Source organism: Cyanistes caeruleus, chromosome 3, assembly GCF_971803275.1.
Source record: "Cyanistes caeruleus chromosome 3, bCyaCae1.hap1.1, whole genome shotgun sequence".
Taxonomy (NCBI): Eukaryota; Metazoa; Chordata; class Aves; order Passeriformes; family Paridae; genus Cyanistes; species Cyanistes caeruleus.
The window spans coordinates 101,388,619-101,405,089 of NC_141703.1; the positions used below are offsets into that span (position 1 = coordinate 101,388,619).

General features: G+C 38.0%; 1 long non-coding RNA gene across 1 annotated transcript; it reads right to left on the reverse strand.

Moving 5' to 3' along the window:
- Positions 1-1,500: 1,500 nt before the first annotated feature.
- On the reverse strand, positions 1,501-7,593 carry LOC147654402 (uncharacterized). Its single transcript, XR_015283978.1, has 2 exons — positions 7,082-7,593; positions 1,501-6,798 (listed from the first exon to the last, which is right to left on the reverse strand). It is a non-coding gene; the product is annotated as an uncharacterized LOC147654402 (long non-coding RNA).
- Positions 7,594-16,471: the final 8,878 nt, after the last annotated feature.

A 16,471-nucleotide genomic window follows, 5' to 3' on the forward strand; every position in this document is an offset into this window, starting at 1 on the left:
ACACATCCCATGGTGAAATCCTCAAACTCATTACTTCAGATTATTAGGATCACAGTCTAAAAAGCATGTTAAGATACACAGCACTATACAGCAGCACATTAAAACTTTAGACAAAGCTCATTCCAAATATCAGCTCACAAATTTGGCCTGAATAAGACAATATAAACAATTACTAACAATCAGATCTGCCTCCATCCAGGTACTATAAACAGTGGGGGTGTGGCAGAGCTAGGCAAAGACACATTCAGCTATACAGCTGCATTTTCTGTGAAGATACTTGAATTTTTAAATGGGCAAATCCATGGAAACAAATGCCTCTTTTAAGAAGAATATTTTCCAGTAATATAAAAGAGATAAGATACCCAAATAATGGAAGTAACTATAACAAATTACAGGGACTGGATATGCATAAATATGTCTTTAAGATTTCTTTCTGCACACTGCAGGTAACCTGGCAGAGGAGGCATGTATCTACAGTGCTCAAAATGTCATTTATAGGAACACATTCCTTTAGATGATTCTTTTTCTATGTAAAAGCCTAATTACTCAGTGGTTATTATACAAGGAAAATAGGGTTCCATTTAAATTTAGAACTGGAATTCCAACCAACTTCCAGGGGAGGAAAAGAAACATTTTACTGGAGACTTACAATCTAACACAATTAGGTAATACAAATGTCTCAGAAGAGGAGAGAAAATCATGGTGCTATGATTAAAGTCCCTCCAATGAGAATTAAGAAATCTGAACCTGTCTTCAGACAAGACAGATTTGTCACAGTTGTGGAGAGACATTACATAGCTACATGAGAAAATGTATTCTTAAACAAACATACACCTATTTAGGTGTGACAAACAACTAATACAAGGCAATATTTTTCACAAAAGCTGAGCATTCAGAAGGACATATCATACAAATAAAGTTTCTAGCAATATAACTACTACTAATATTAGCATAACCAGACACTTCTGGCAGTCAAAGCAAAGTAGGGTGGTTATGTACCAGTTGGTTAAAAACAAACCCATCTGGATAATCCTTTCAAAAACTCTAATCCACCCAGAACTCTTTTAGAAAAGTGGTCAACTTTTGCAAAGTTATTAAAGTGATCAGTGTTGAAGATAAATGCTTGATAGAAATTTTTGATGGATAAATAGGTAGGTGCTTAGTTCTCATAGATTTCAACAAATCTGCTTTTATGTGCTTTGACTGCCTGGATTTCAAAGGTGATGATCAGATTCCAGGCTCCATAAACATGTCAGTAGTTTTTGAAAACAGGACAGTCAAGTACTTTTGACACTTCTCTTTTGCTCCTTGGGTAGGTTCTCTGCTCTGTCATCTGTCATATAGTTCTCCATCACTGATACAATTTCAGTGCAGAACTGTATGTAAGTTTTATGATTTACTCTGCCTTATCCTTTTATTTTATAATTTCTTCCTTTTCTTTCTACCCTCACCAGTTGCTCCTGATTGCAGAAAAATGTGCTCTGGTAGGGATTATTCTAATTTTGACTGTTAGTTTTCTTCTTCTTTTAGCACTTTCAAATTCTGACAGTTTTCTATGGAATCAGAGTGAAATTCTCTGGAAGATAATTGGGATGTAACGTATAATTCTTCAACGTGAAAGACAAAAGTGTTAAGGACTAACATGACACTCTTATCTTCATAGAAGACCATGCCATATCATCCCAGTTTCCCTACTTAGTCCCCCGCATTCATGGATGAAAGAATTTCAGACAATGTCACAATTAGGATGAAAATTAATTCAAGGCTTTTGATATCTGTGCTATTCAAGGGCACAGGTTTCAAGAGGCAGGGAAGGAAAGGTGAGGAGAAGGTATGGACTCTTTTTCTAAATACCAGATTGGAACTGCCTCCTTTTGCACAAGAATTAATTTCTCTGCGAATTCTTACTGCATGCTTTGACCACTGAAGTTGCATTTCTGGCTGCCTTGCACAAAACATCAGAGAATATTGAGTGTCTCAGACAGGCAAGGAAAATTATAGAATCACCAGCCCAAGCTCCTGTCCAAAGCAGTTCATCTCAAGGACCATGTTGTTCAGGGCTTCATCCTTGAAACTTTGAAGGATGGAGCCTGCACAACTTCATTGAGCAATCTGCTTCATTGCTTGGCTGTCCTCATGGAGAGATATTTTTCCCTCTATCTGTTATAAATCTCCCCTCTGTATTCCCATTGTTGTCTTCTTGTCCATCCACATGGCTGCAAAAACCTGGCTGTGTACTCCTGATGACTTCTCCGATGACTCATCATCTGTCTCTTTTCCTAATGACAAACTGATTTTTGTCTTTTTGCTTTCATACATATTATTTAGATTCTTCATATGTATTTGTAGGTCTGTAGCCTATTATTGTATAACTACGGAGATTCATAGCTAGCATTTCACCTTCTCTGTTAAATAGAAAGACAGAATAAATTCCCTAAAGGCTTCAATCCCTGGGGGACCAAGGTTAAATTCTCTGGGAACCAAGGTCGAAACAGCTTCTTGAGATACTGCCTCAGAAACAAAGTTTAGTTCGTATCTAAAAGGTAGGTCTCAGAAAAGGGTTGAACCAGGGGAAAATTACCTCATCACCTGTGTTTCTCATTGGGGATTCCTGTCACTTGTGCTAATTTCCTAAACATATGATATTGTGCCCTCTTCATGTTATGGTGTGCATCTTTGGCACATTTTTGGAATGTTGTGCACCATAAAGTATTCCCATAAAGATAACTGCATTTTATTATCTAACTGTGACTGATTTGTGATTTTAGGACTAGAAAAAGGCATCCCCTCTTTATTCCCATTGTCTTCTTGTCTTTCCACATATGGCTGCAAAATTCCTGGCTGTTCTTCTGATGATTTCTCTGATGACTCAACATCTGTCTCATTTCCAAGCTGTTCCTTTTTAGCTTCCTGTGCACACCAGTATGCCCAGATCCTTTTCCACAGAGCTGGTCCTCAGCTGGTCAGTGACATTCCAAAGGGTTATCCCAGCTCTGGTATAGTATTTGTGTTTGTTCTTGGTGAAATCCCTACTGGGTCATTCCTGCAGTGCACAAAGCTCATTTTAAATGGTCACTCTGGTTTTTTGAGATGTTGGATAGCATCCTAGAAGTTGCTATGATCCATAAACTTGACAGGGGCAATGGCATTTGTAAAGCCATTAGCTAGGATAGACCCCAAGACAGATTTCTCAGGATCTTCACTCACAGCCAGTCTCAAGGTACAGTATGACCCTGTAAGTGCTGCTTTAAGGCCATCAGTCAGTCAGTTTCCCGCCTTAAAACAGTGTGCTCATCCAGCCTGTCACATCCCAAACTGGCTAAAAAATGCCATGGGAAGCAGAATATCAAGAAAGACAATATCTGCTACTCAGCCCTCCTCCACAGAGCTCATTTCTGTTAAATTAGTTGTAATAACCTAACATTGGTAAGTACTAATCACCTTCTGCCATACATGTTTGCCTTGAAGAATTTTGCCTTACAGCATAGGTAAGTGCAGAAAAACACAGCCAAAAAAAAATAGTTTAAAATATATTTAAAATAGCTTAAATAGATTAATAGTTTTAAATAGATTACAATTACAGTATTTGTTTCCCTAGTCACTCAATAAGAAAAATAAAAAAATTAAAAATACAGAAATCTAAAATACAGATACTCTATCCAGAAAAAAAAAAATCAAAACCCAGGTTTTAAATTACCACACCTTCTGCATTTATTGAGGAGAAAATTCTAGCAAAATCACATGTCATAAGAAAATTGTTGGCACATACCAGTGTGTCTTTGCCATTGACAAAATTAATTTGTACTGTTTTCAATAAAGGCACATACTGTCATAAGTGAGTATGACATACTGTCATACAAAGCCAATGCTGGGTTTCTTTCCCAACTTTTTACAAGAGCATTTGAAACATTTCTAAGTCCTAAATGTAATACCTGCTCCTGTAACCTAGACTGGCACGTAACAAACCATGCACATATGCCAGCACCCAAACCAGTTGGAGCAAAGCAGACTGGGTGTCAAGGAGCAGGAAGTGCTGATGGTGGAATACATTGCTTGAAAAGTATGTGGTAACATTTCTTGACATAAATACCATTAGTCTTTGACATTTTCATTAGCAATGTTCACATATTTTTACTAATAATCTGCAGAAATGGGTTCTTCTGTGGATCAGAGAAGTATTTTTAATTCTTTATTGCACAGAGAATGCCATGTTTAAAATGTATGTCAGTAAGGTGGTCAGGAATGTTTAAACAGGTACGTTTTCAACATGAGGTGTTGTTGACACTCGAATCTTTGGCACAGATTCAGTCATGCATCAAGACACAGACTGATATATTTGCCAAAAAATTCTGAGATGAGCATTATTCCCCATATTCCAGGATGAAATGCTGCCTCTGTGCAAGGGAACTTGTGCTATGTTATAAAGTTCATAACCTTTAAGAATAGGAAAAGGTCTGTACTACATTGTGCACAAATATGTTTCTGTAAGACATTTATTATCAGAATTCACCTACAAGTTTCCAGTATTCATGAGTGGCACTCAAAAATTCTGGGGCTAGCATTGCATGGACTAGTATTAATAACCTAACAAGCACTGCAAGTGCAAGAAGCCTAAGAATTAAACAGATTAAGCATTTATTCAGCTTTTATTTTGGTAGGGAATGTCCTATCACAGATTTGCATTAATTTGATTCACTTTCAGAGTATTTGAAAAATCAATTCATTATGGTGTAAACACAGAACTTCCAGGCCATCCAGATTTTGAAAATATAAATATATTGAATCAAAACATTTGTTGTTTAAATCAGGCAGGTCTTTTAAGCAGGTTGGTGATACTGTCACATAATGGTTATATAAAGCAATGGATAAAGCAGATTTTCAGATCTCCATGACTGACAAATCTATTCTATTGTTTAGAAAAATTGAGAAAAACATGTGATTTTCAGATGGGAAGGGCAAGTATAACTCCAAATATCTTTGGCACACTAAAATAAAAAGATATTGGCCCAACAGATACATGACAGCAAAAGTAAATAATTAAAAAGAATGAAAGGATGACGGTGATAAGCCATAGGACCTGATTATGAATATATACTGCAAGGGGTACGTAAAGTCTCATTTTTACAGAGGAAATATGAAAAAAAAAATAAATTACAATTTGTATAGGAAATGTTGATATTGTACTTTCCTCAAACTCCTATTCCTCTCCAAAAATTGTACATCATATTCTTGATATGATATTTTTCCAGTGCTGGTTCCCATCTCCCATAATTAAAAGTAAAGGCAGTTACAGTACAGGAGCTCCTAGTCATGGCTCTCCTTCAAGGATGCATTTAAGAGCATGACTTCTTGAAGTAAATAGCCTTTAGAAAAAAAAAATTCATTAGCTTTTCATTATTTGATTTGTCCATGTTTCAATTTTTTAATTGTTTGTAGTTTTTTAAGAAACACACATTTTAAAAGCAGTATTTCTGTAATTTATTCATTTTTTTTAACTAGAATAATGCAGTTGACATTGTAAAGGTGCTATTTGCTCTAGTCCTTTGATCATACTGCTGTGAAAAATGTTTGAACTTGAAGGGAATCTTTATGTTGCTTTAATCTGTCAGCTTCACAAATTAAGCCCACTTAAGCCTTTCCACCCAAGGAGACAGCAATAATTTTTATTTTAAAATGCCAAGCAAGGTAGTGGAGTTTCTCTTCCATTTGTACATTGGTGTCCTTTCCTTACCTTGCTCTGTCAGAACATGAACACATAAAGTCCAGAAAACTTGACTGGACACACTAGGATTCACAGTGGGATCCCACCTGCAGAGATTGAGCTCTTCCCTTCTCACGGGAAATTTCCAATGGAATTTCCAGCTGAAGAAAGCAGTCTGTTCTACACACCAGAAATTGCATTAAAAGGGAAAACACTGCTTCAGATCAGCACCTTTAGCATTTATATAGTCAAGTAATTTCAGCAGCAAATTTACTGAAAACCAAATCTATCTTCAAAACACCTCACTGAGGTCAAGACATTCCATTGTCATGCAGCAAGGGACAGTTGTGTTCTGTGACATACCTGATGTCACCCACTAAGTCCTGGGCAGAATGTTTTCTAATAGAGGGGGAAATGAATGGCTAGAGAAAGTGTTTGCCCTTGTTCTGACTCCAGCAGGTCTTACTGCCTTTCACAGCTGAGGGCCAGCTGGTTTTTCTGCCCACTGTGCATCTTGTCTCATGCAGCTCAGTTGTTCTTGGTAGATTTGATGTCCTAGGATCATCTTATCAAGAATTCTTTTTAGCAAAATGTGACCTTTCAAATCAAAAGTATATGGAGGGACTTTGGGATGACACATTAACTAATTGTTATAGCTGAATCATTCATGGGCTTTTTTACTTGTTTCTGAGCCTGTACCTAAAACTGCAGTAATCTATTTGGCACTACTAGAAAATAGCTTTTCATCTCTTGTATGTTTTTATCCTTTAGGAAAGTATTTATTATACTTCATACCTTTATATATTTCATACCTTTTTGTAGAAAATTCTAACAACTCTTGGAGGGCTAATAAAGACTTTGGTGATCTTTGCAGAATGTCTTTATTAAGAGATCATAATTAATTTTAAACAGGAATCTCAACATTACATTTAACTGTTGTTCTTCCAGTTTCATTTGAAAGTGATGTTCTCTGCAGAGAAAAATTTCTTATCTTTTCCTGAGGTTGAATGCTCACAGCCAACTTTTCAGTTGCAGTACTTCCATCTTTCACCATTTTTTCATGCATCTTTGGATTCTTGTTTCTTAACTCTTGTCATCTGAAATCACAAGGGCTTGGGAATTCTATTTTAGCTTTGAAAAGTGCAATTTTCACCTTCTACTGCTCTTCCAGAAAGTTGGAAATAGGAAATCAAAGTTCTTAAATTAAAAAAAATAAAAAAATAAAAGTAATTTGAATTATTATTTTTAAAAATATTTTAAAACCAGTTGCATTACAGAAAACAAAAGTGATGGCATGAGGCTTGCCAGGTGAAACCTTTATGCATTCATTTATTCTATGATACAGAATTTTCTGAATTTGCAAGAGAATACAGTGTTGACCTTGCAGAAGTCCTGGAGAGGAGAGCAGGACATCTAACAATCAGTGTAAGTAGGCATTTTTGTGTTATGTTCAGATGAAAAATTCCAGTCCACTGTCATTGCAGTCTTTCCATGGACACCTTCAAGCCAAGGTTCCCATGACCTGCAGTCACAAAGAGACATCTGGAAAGGCGTAGACATAGGATAAGGATCTAACAGAGATTTAAAATATTTGCCATTCTGCAGTTGTTAATCCTATTAGATTTACAAAGAAAATTCACATCTGGAAAACAAACTCTGTTACAGAGACTCAAATCTCAAACTAGCACAACTAAACACTGCAACAATGTAAATAATAGCAATTTAATGATGAAGCTGTTATAAACGAGACTTGAGACTTTTTGATGTAATTAAAGCCTGTCCTGTTTATTAATACTGAGCTGCAGCCCAAGGAGAACACAGGCTAGTCCTGTGTGCTCCACACGGGGACAGCAACAACATACCTAAACAAATTCCCAAACAGAAAAAGCTCCTACTAACATGTAACACCCTGTTTTATACCCTTCCTGAGGCTTGGATTGGTCCGTTTTGGATCCTTTCTGGGATTGGTTGCTTTCTTAGGCTCTGATTGGTCCATAGCCACGTTCATCCTGGTCCAATCATTTTCCCAGGGTGTCGAATGATTGGTGGATGTTTCTTCCAATCATTACTCGTGGTGCGGATGACACCATGTTCTTGAATATTCTATTCCAGGCCTCCATAAGCCCCTTATATCTCTTACCAATCCCCCATTCTATCCACCCGTCCCCAATCCAGTATCAACCCCGAACACTCCAGAATCCTTAACAATCATCTTAACAATCACTTTAACAACTTTACAACATAATTAAACATAGCTGATTTTTGACATAACATCAATTAACTCTCCAACAATAACACCTTTAATTAGCCTCCCAAGTTCAACAAAAATATCCCTTATAACAATTCCCCCCTCTAAAACTTTGATCAGGCTTTTAGCCCCATCAACAGTCTATTACACAGCCTCCTTATCTATTATCTAGTAAAATTTTCGCAGCTTCTGGTAGTTTTCATATATTTAGTTTACTGCTTCCGAGCCTTGGTCTTCTTCTGGGTTCTCAATTTTCATCACCTGGAGGTTTTCAATTCTTTCATCAGTCAGCTTCTTTTGTAAGCTCAGTTCAAGGGAGGTTTGGACAGCATTTGTTATAGTCCAGATCATGCAAGGAATTAGACAGGGAAGGAAAACAAAAGTTACTAGTGCACCACCAGCAATTACCAACCATTTCTTCCACCACTCCCCATTGAACTTGTCCCACCAATTCATTTTTATCAAGGGTGTCCATTCTTGAGCTGGTACATGGGTTAATTTTCTTATGTTAGTAGTGATGTAATTACTTCACTATGGTCATCAATTTCAATGCAGCACTCAGATGAATTAAATTTCCCATACACACCACCCTCTTTGGCTAACAGATAATCCAGTGCTAACCTCTTCTGATAGATCGTTGTTCTCATTTGCCAAGACTGGGCTGAGAGTAAATCAATGGCCAAGGACGACTGGTTTGAAATAATTTCTACTAATGCCTGTAGACGAATGATGCGATTCAGCATGTATATAGGGGTCCTGTATCCCCATGACCCATCTTGAGCCCACGTAGCAGGGCTACACGAGCACACTGACATGAAACCATCTGTTACGGGAAAGAAAGAGCAATACCTGTGAAAAGGCCCAATACTGATAAAAATTAAAATGTCATAGGATTTAGATACTTTCTATGCCAGACTTCATACTTTCAGAAACAGACTGATGGAGCAGGTGCCCACTGCAAAACCCAGGCAATCACATTTTTAAAAATAATACCATACTTTTTACCATGTATATGTAGGCAAAAATATATAAATATACTTTAAATTTGGGAAATAATTTCAAGGGCATTTAAAGTCTCATTCTTCTTAGACGAGTATTGAATGAATTCACTTAAGTTATGACAATGCTGAGGTACTTTCAAGCAGAAGAAAGAGACAGCCTGGTTTGGAAAATAAATGTTTTTTAACTTGATGTAGCCTTTTAATCACGATGTTTCTCACGCAGGCTAGATAGTCAGAAACATGCATGAGATACACTGGCTTCAAAGTATTTTTTTTGTACAGAGTTTAATAACAATGTCTATTTCTTCATTGAAGATGGAAAGTGGAATTTTAAGCAGAAAACATGTTTCAAGATGTAATGAGGTTTTGAGGAATAGAAGCATCCAAAGCCAATTACTTTGCTTTTAATGACAAAGTTAGTTAGACTGAAGTCAGTTAAAAGAAGCTGAAAAGGCTAGCACAGTTGGGGCCAGTGAAAGGAGGAAATTAGGGACATACATCTCCAGAGTCAGCTTCCTGGAACAGCTCACCTAGTTATTTCAGATCAAAAAGTTTAGAAGCAAAACACGGTGTTTCAGCTCCCAAAAGCCTACTTTTGATTACACAACAGAAACCTTTCAATTAGCTGTTAGAATGGCACATCAGGAGAATTTGGCAGCTCTAGATCAATAAGCTGACCCTAGTTTTGTTTTTTTAAAATTTTCCTTCAGAATATCAGGAAAGAAAAATAATAGCATCCAAGGGGAGAAAAAGTACATCAACATAAACCATCTGCACAAAACAGGACAATGGTCACACATATTTTTCAGTACCTTTCTGTAGCTTCTCTTCCTTGACCTTTATCGACCTTATTTCACTACTTTTAAACAAACAAAAACATTCCTGTGGTACATCAAAGTCAAAAGCAGTTTATTTTGTCTCTGCCCATGGCAGGGAGTTGGAACTAGATGATCATTAGTATCTCTTCTCACGCTGTGATTCTATGATTTTTCAGCTGTTTCCCTGTATCTTCTCACTGTGGTGATCTTCTAACTATAAATTCTTCTCTATATGTATCTTACAGCTTTTTTTTTTCTTCTCTTTTTCTTCTTTAAGCCAGAATGAGGCTTGACTGAAATAAAGCCTAGCAGCTGCCTAGGTCCTATGGATCTTAGAGATTGTACTGTTGTCTCTCCACAGTTGTTCCTTTTCTATCAGCACAGACTTCCAAACAAGCTGAAGGCTTTCCTGTGTGTCCCACAGCTTTAAAATGTAAAATGTATTCAATAATATGAAATTAAACAAAAATGTATCCAAAACAGAAAATGTAGTTTTTTCACTTTTCTTCCATCACTTCAATTTGTCTTGACTCTGAGTAAATTAATCCTGCAAAGGGTTTCTCTGTTCTCCTTCTAGTCCATCCAAGGCCAACAATTCATTACAGGCTCAGCTAGGAAAACAATTCAGGAATTAAAGTGAGGACCTGTGCTAGAACCACTAGAAAGTGTTAGATACAGGGATGAAAAAGTGTAAAATCTGGGTAAAATCTAAGCTGTGTATCAGAAGGTTCCTCTTTTCCCCACACCACAAGCAACACACCAAATAACAGGGGGAGACTCATGCCAGTAGGGAGAACATGCCACACGGTTCGGCCAGAGATGACCAAACAGGACACCCTGCCCAGGAAGGAGGTTATGGCAACATCAGGCTGTACCACTGTCCAAAATCCACACATCAAAGACTGTACTGGCAGCTGCTGTGTGAGGGCAGGGATTGCTGGCAGGCAAGGACCAGTAGGACATCTTCTCTCCTGAAAATCCTAAGAAATGTAGTTTTTATGTGATCGGACAAAAGTACAGGCTTCCTAATTTGGAGACAAGGGCATCCAAGAGGAGGTGAGAAAAAGCCAAGGCAAGCTTTGATCTTGAATGTTGGACCAGCCTCCTGCAAAAAGATGTTCAGCCTTTGTGTATACAAATAAGGACTAACTACAAATTCCTCATGAGGGGAAGAGAAGGGACAGACACTGATCTCCTCTCTGTGCTGCCTTTTGACAGCATCTGAAGGCATGGCCTGAAGTTGTGTCAGGGAAGGTTTAGGTTGGATATCAAGAAAAAGTTCTTCACTCAGAGGGTGGCTGGGCACCAGAACAGACTTCCCAGGGCAGTGGCCACAGCACCAAGCCTGACAGAGTTCAGTAAGCATTTGGACCATGGTCTCAGGCATATGGTGTGACTCTTGTGGACGGTCTTGTTCAAGGCCAAGAGCTGGACTCAGTGGTTCTAGAGGGCCCCTTCCAAATTAGCTTATTCCATGTTTCTGTGATTCTGTGAATCTGTGATTCTGTGATTCTGTGAGTCTGTGAATGTATAGTAGGTTTAAACATTTTTTTTGCTTACAGCTCCAAGCTGTGTCCAATTGTGTGTCACCCTCATTAAGTCCCAACTTTGCCCTTTAGTGATTCTCCAGTAAACTTCCCTGATCAGGGAAGACAGGCATAGAATCCAGAGCCCTCCTTTTATTAGTGTGTGCTGAGAAGCACAAGAGAGCTGACACAATGCACACCTGTACAGCACAGCCAGGACATGAAACAGCCTTCAAATGCCATGCCAGCAAACCAGGCAGCTCCTGGGCCTACACCTGCACCAGCTCTGTGGAGCCTCCAGCTGCAGCACACAGCCCACTCCACAAAAACCCCAACATCCATCAGCAGACAAATGGGAATCTGTATGCTCATACTGGCTCATCGGTTCCTTGCAACCTCCAGGTTAAATTATTAGCATTGCTTCCAGGGGGAGGATAGAAAGATAAATACCATAGGTCATTCCTATCTTAGGCCAGGAATTTCAAATAGGCAAAAGGGATTATTTCCTTTTTAATGTATGTTTTCAAGTTTGAAGGTAGGCATGGGAGAATATGAATTAGGGCCACAGAAGATTTCCTTCTTGAGCTCATTTAATGATAACAGTGCTATTCAGCTCTCACTAATACGTTCTACATACAAAAAATATTTAAAATCTCATTAGAGTGTGCCAACATAATGCTATGGCATATCCTATATTTCACAGCTTAAAATTACAAGCAGACTTGCCAAAATTAAATATAAGCATGAGGCAAAAGACAGAGTAAACCAGAAGAAGGAACACTCAGAAAAATCCCATAAAAGCAATGCATTATATACTGTGGGACTTAAGCATCATAGCCCCATGAAACAAAAAGTTCAATTGATTTTGTCTCAGCTCCATGAGTGGGGTCCTTTATCAAATGCCTTTAAAAGTAAGACCTCCTGATGGGTTTTTTGTATTAAGCAGGGGGAAAACCACATTCCATTTTAAGGGTTGTTGCAAGGATGTAATCAAAGGTTTGACATCCCAGCCCACAGACACCAAGCAACTTGGAAAAAAATCACCATACTTAATAGTTGCCATTTTTCTTTGCTAATAGAAGGTTGAATATTACTTTAAAGCTCAATGACATCAAGAGTAGATAACATTAAAGCAAATTACCATTCCTCTAACTACTCATTTTCCTCATCATTGTGATAAAGTGATAATTGCCTGGTGATTGCTTATTGTAAAGGCAAGGTCTTGTTACTTACAAATTTCCTCTAAAGAGGAAATTTTTTGGTCACTCTCCTGACAAGTAGATTAATTTACAACATTGTGGTGGTTTTAAATCACTAGCTAAAAATCACCAGAAAACTTACTCATTTCTTGCTGTGAGATATGGATTAGGAGAAGGGCAAAACAGGCTCAAAATTTAAAAGGAATAAAGGAAGCTTATTAACAAAGCTACAAGAATAAGAAACTAGAATAAAATATCCAGAAACCTTTCCTCCCCATCCTTTCCTTGCCCAGCTGACAACATAGAGACAAAACCTGGTGGTTAAAACAGTCCCAACATTATTATAGTCTTTTCATCAGTCTTTGTAAAGAAAGGAGTTCTCTCTTGTCATTCCATGGAGAGTTCTCCACAAGAAAACAGTTTTCTCATGGCTTTTCATTCCCATGATGGCAGCCACACAGAAAAAACTCTGCCATCGTGTCCTTCTCCCGTTTTCACACCACTCTGAGGGGTGTTCATGGGCCATGAACTCAAGGGGTATAATTTTAAGAATGAGTTATTCAAAGGCAAAGGTTCTCTTCATCTGTCTCTGTGATTGCCTCTGGGAACAGAGGTTTTCTTCTTTTCTCCCTGGGGGCAAAAGTTCTTCATCAACTCTCACTTCTCTCTCTGTTCCAGTGTCTCATGGGATCACAACTACTCCACCATCTGCTCAGCATCATCAATTGATACCTTTGCTCTTGTCTACACTTTGTAATACTTCATTCCCCTCAAATACTCTTCCATGAATTAAAGGAGTTTTTCAGAACATTATTGTCCATCTCCATGGCCTTACCAAAAGAATATTTCAGCTTATTAAAGAGACTCCTCATTATCTTTCCATCTGAGGCTTGACGCCTTCTTTCACTGTCTTTGATGGCTTATGTTGTCTCTTTACATGTTGATTACCCTCGCCTTCTTCTCTCTGGAGAAAGGATTAAATCTGCAGGTCTCAACTGGATAGTGAAAGGGTAAAAATCTGGCTCAAGCTACAGCAGTTATTCATGGTGTTGGATTTCAGCTCGGTACTCACTGGAAAGGCAGCAGACGCTTTTCGGTCTGCGGCCTGTGGCCATCTGTGTGGGCCGTGGGCTCGAGCAGCCATGGCCTGCCCCAGCCCAGGGCTGGGGGTCACGGGAGAGCCCGGCCCTCCTGGGACTGGGAAAGCCCCGCAGTCTCTGTCCCCTGCCTGGGAGCTGCTGGAGTCCGGCTCAGCCCTCCCCCCTCAGACTGGACAGGCCTGGGGGGAAACGGGGGCCAGCCGGACTTGACTTACCTTTCAAAGCCTGAAACAAACGGAGCCAGAAATTCCCGGGCTTAGGTTTAAAAGCTGGTATTCACAGAATTGATCTCAGTTTTCAGTGGTGAACAATACTGTCAATTATCAGAAATGGCCAGCTATTGGCCATTTCTCAAGCAGAGAAGAAACTCCCGGCAGCCTCTCTCAGAGCCTTAACTTGCATGGGTGTTCCTCACATTTTTCACTGGCATAAATGCCAGTCCATCACAAACCATGAACCATGAACCTGAGCCAACAGTTTCTTTTCAGTTGTATTGAAAATTAATATGAGAGTAACAGAAGGAATAATCTGGAGGAGGAAATTTCCATAGACATCAGGTATTTTGGGAAGCTACCACATTAACTAAATGAATGGCTGCCATCATCCATCACTGCTCAAATCAAGAGCACCGTGTAATCAGTATGAGAAAGAAAATTATCTGCTTGATTAGCTTATTAAGATCTACCAGTCCAGAGAGGGAAAACATTTACCAAAGTTTTCCTGTTCCTGAAAATTATTGGATTTGTGTTTTCAATATTAAGTCATTTTGGGAAATAAATACAGTTAGCACATCACATTTATTTCCGTTTAATGTTTACATTGGCTGACATGGACTTACTGTGTAGGCAGAATAGTTAAGATAGAACAAAACCTTAGTTTCTATGATGTATTATTATCATTGTATTCAATTATTATTGCATAGTTTATTATTATATATTATATGTAATATATATTGTTCTATTTCTTGTATCACTGTATAGTTATTTTATTAATAAAAAATGTATGTATTGTATTTTTATATTTTATTGTCTACTATTATTATGTAATATGATTATTATATCCTAGTTTAGATTAGATATTAGGAAGAAGTTCTTTTATGTGAGTGTGGTAATGCACTGGCACAGGTTTCCCAGAGAAGCTGTGGATGCCCCATCCCTGGAAGTGTTCAAGGCCAAGTTGTATGGGGCTTGGACCAAACTGATCTAGTGGCAGGCACCTCCCCATGGCAGGGTGTTGGAATGAGATGATCTTTAAAGTCCTTTCCAATCCAAGCCATTCCATGATTCTATGAAAAAATATGAACAGTATTTTCTATATGCAAAATGTATGTTTGTTTATAATTATGGTTCTTTTGCAGAAGGCAAAAGGAAAGGAAAGAAGAAAGTGAGAGAAAGCATGCACACAAAAGGTTTTCCTTTATGTGTGATAAGAACAAAAAATTGCAGCTGCATCCAGCAGAAATCTAAAAATACCTGCAGGTGCAGTAGTAAAATAATTTGAAAAGAAAAACAAATATATGTATATACTGCTACATGCAATGTATTCTTTGACCTAGCAGGAAATATGCCCAATGTGAAAAAATTTTGGCAACTACAAGCTGAAATGAGATGGATATTACTTTTTTACCCCCTGAATCAGAAGTATTTGCCTGCTGTGGTAGAGTGTCCCATAGGCACAGACAGAGATGTGCCAGATAAAAGCATGTGTTATGATCCACAAGGTGGAATTCGTGATGTGGTTCTTTTATTTGATCTTAGAGTACAAAAGGTTATCAGCAAACCAGCAAAACACAGTTTATTGAGTGTTCATCAGCACTAATATGATTATTAGAATAGAATAAAATTTAGAATACTAAACCCCTATTCAGAGCATTATCCTTTTCATAAATTCATAAACAATAAATAGATTAAAAAGTCAATGGATGTTTGTTCACAAATCGGGTTTAAACCAGATCAAACAGGATCTAAGTAGACAAAAACAATTCAAATGGTTAAAAACATTTCCAGGAGTTCCCCAAGACATGCTGTGCTCTTTTTCTTTATATTTCCACACAGATGGAGAAATGCTGCACTGTATCTCGCAGGTGAATGGGGCAGCTCACACAGCCCCATTTCCAAACACATGAACTACAAAAAAGAGGAAAGAAAAAAGAGTCAGAAGTATCAACTAAGGGGATCCAGTCTCAGATTATAAAGGGTGTATGATAGACATAGGTGGCAATAGCAATCAGCTGGAGGTAGGTAGTAACACATTGATGAGAAAAAGTGCTGAGGTCTGAAAAGAAAGACAGAGACTGAAATACTATAAAACAAGTTATTTTTCATCTGTGGTTAGCTGAAGTTCTACTTCCTCTTTCCATTATGAGAGAATATGTGAACATTTTCAGTTACCCACAAGGCTCAGACCCAAATAAATAAAAAAAATAAAATTTAATAAAAAATAAAATGTGAAGAGCTTACATTTTTTTTTCCCAGCTCCATAGATCAGCTCATTCTGAAAGAAAATGACAGAAATTCTCTGATACTGGATATTGGGGATACAGTCCAAATTCAAGAAACCAGAGCAATGTCTCACTCTTAACATTCTAGATTTGTACCAGAGCTCAAATATTGAGACTAACTGAAGAGAAAGGAAAATTATTTTAAGTTATTTAGTAATTTTTTTGAAGGTACACTGAACAGAAACAATAACAACTAGAAACTATAATGTTCCTTTCCTTGAGAAAGGTGGAAAAAAGAGAAATTTCACACAGGAAGGTCAGCAGTGGCTCCACAAAATGTCATGCTGCAGGTGGTATAAATGTAAATGAACAGTTGGTAGTCTGGAACAGGAACTCAGTGTCTGGGTTTTTTTCTTTTCTCTTTGTTACTTTTTTTTT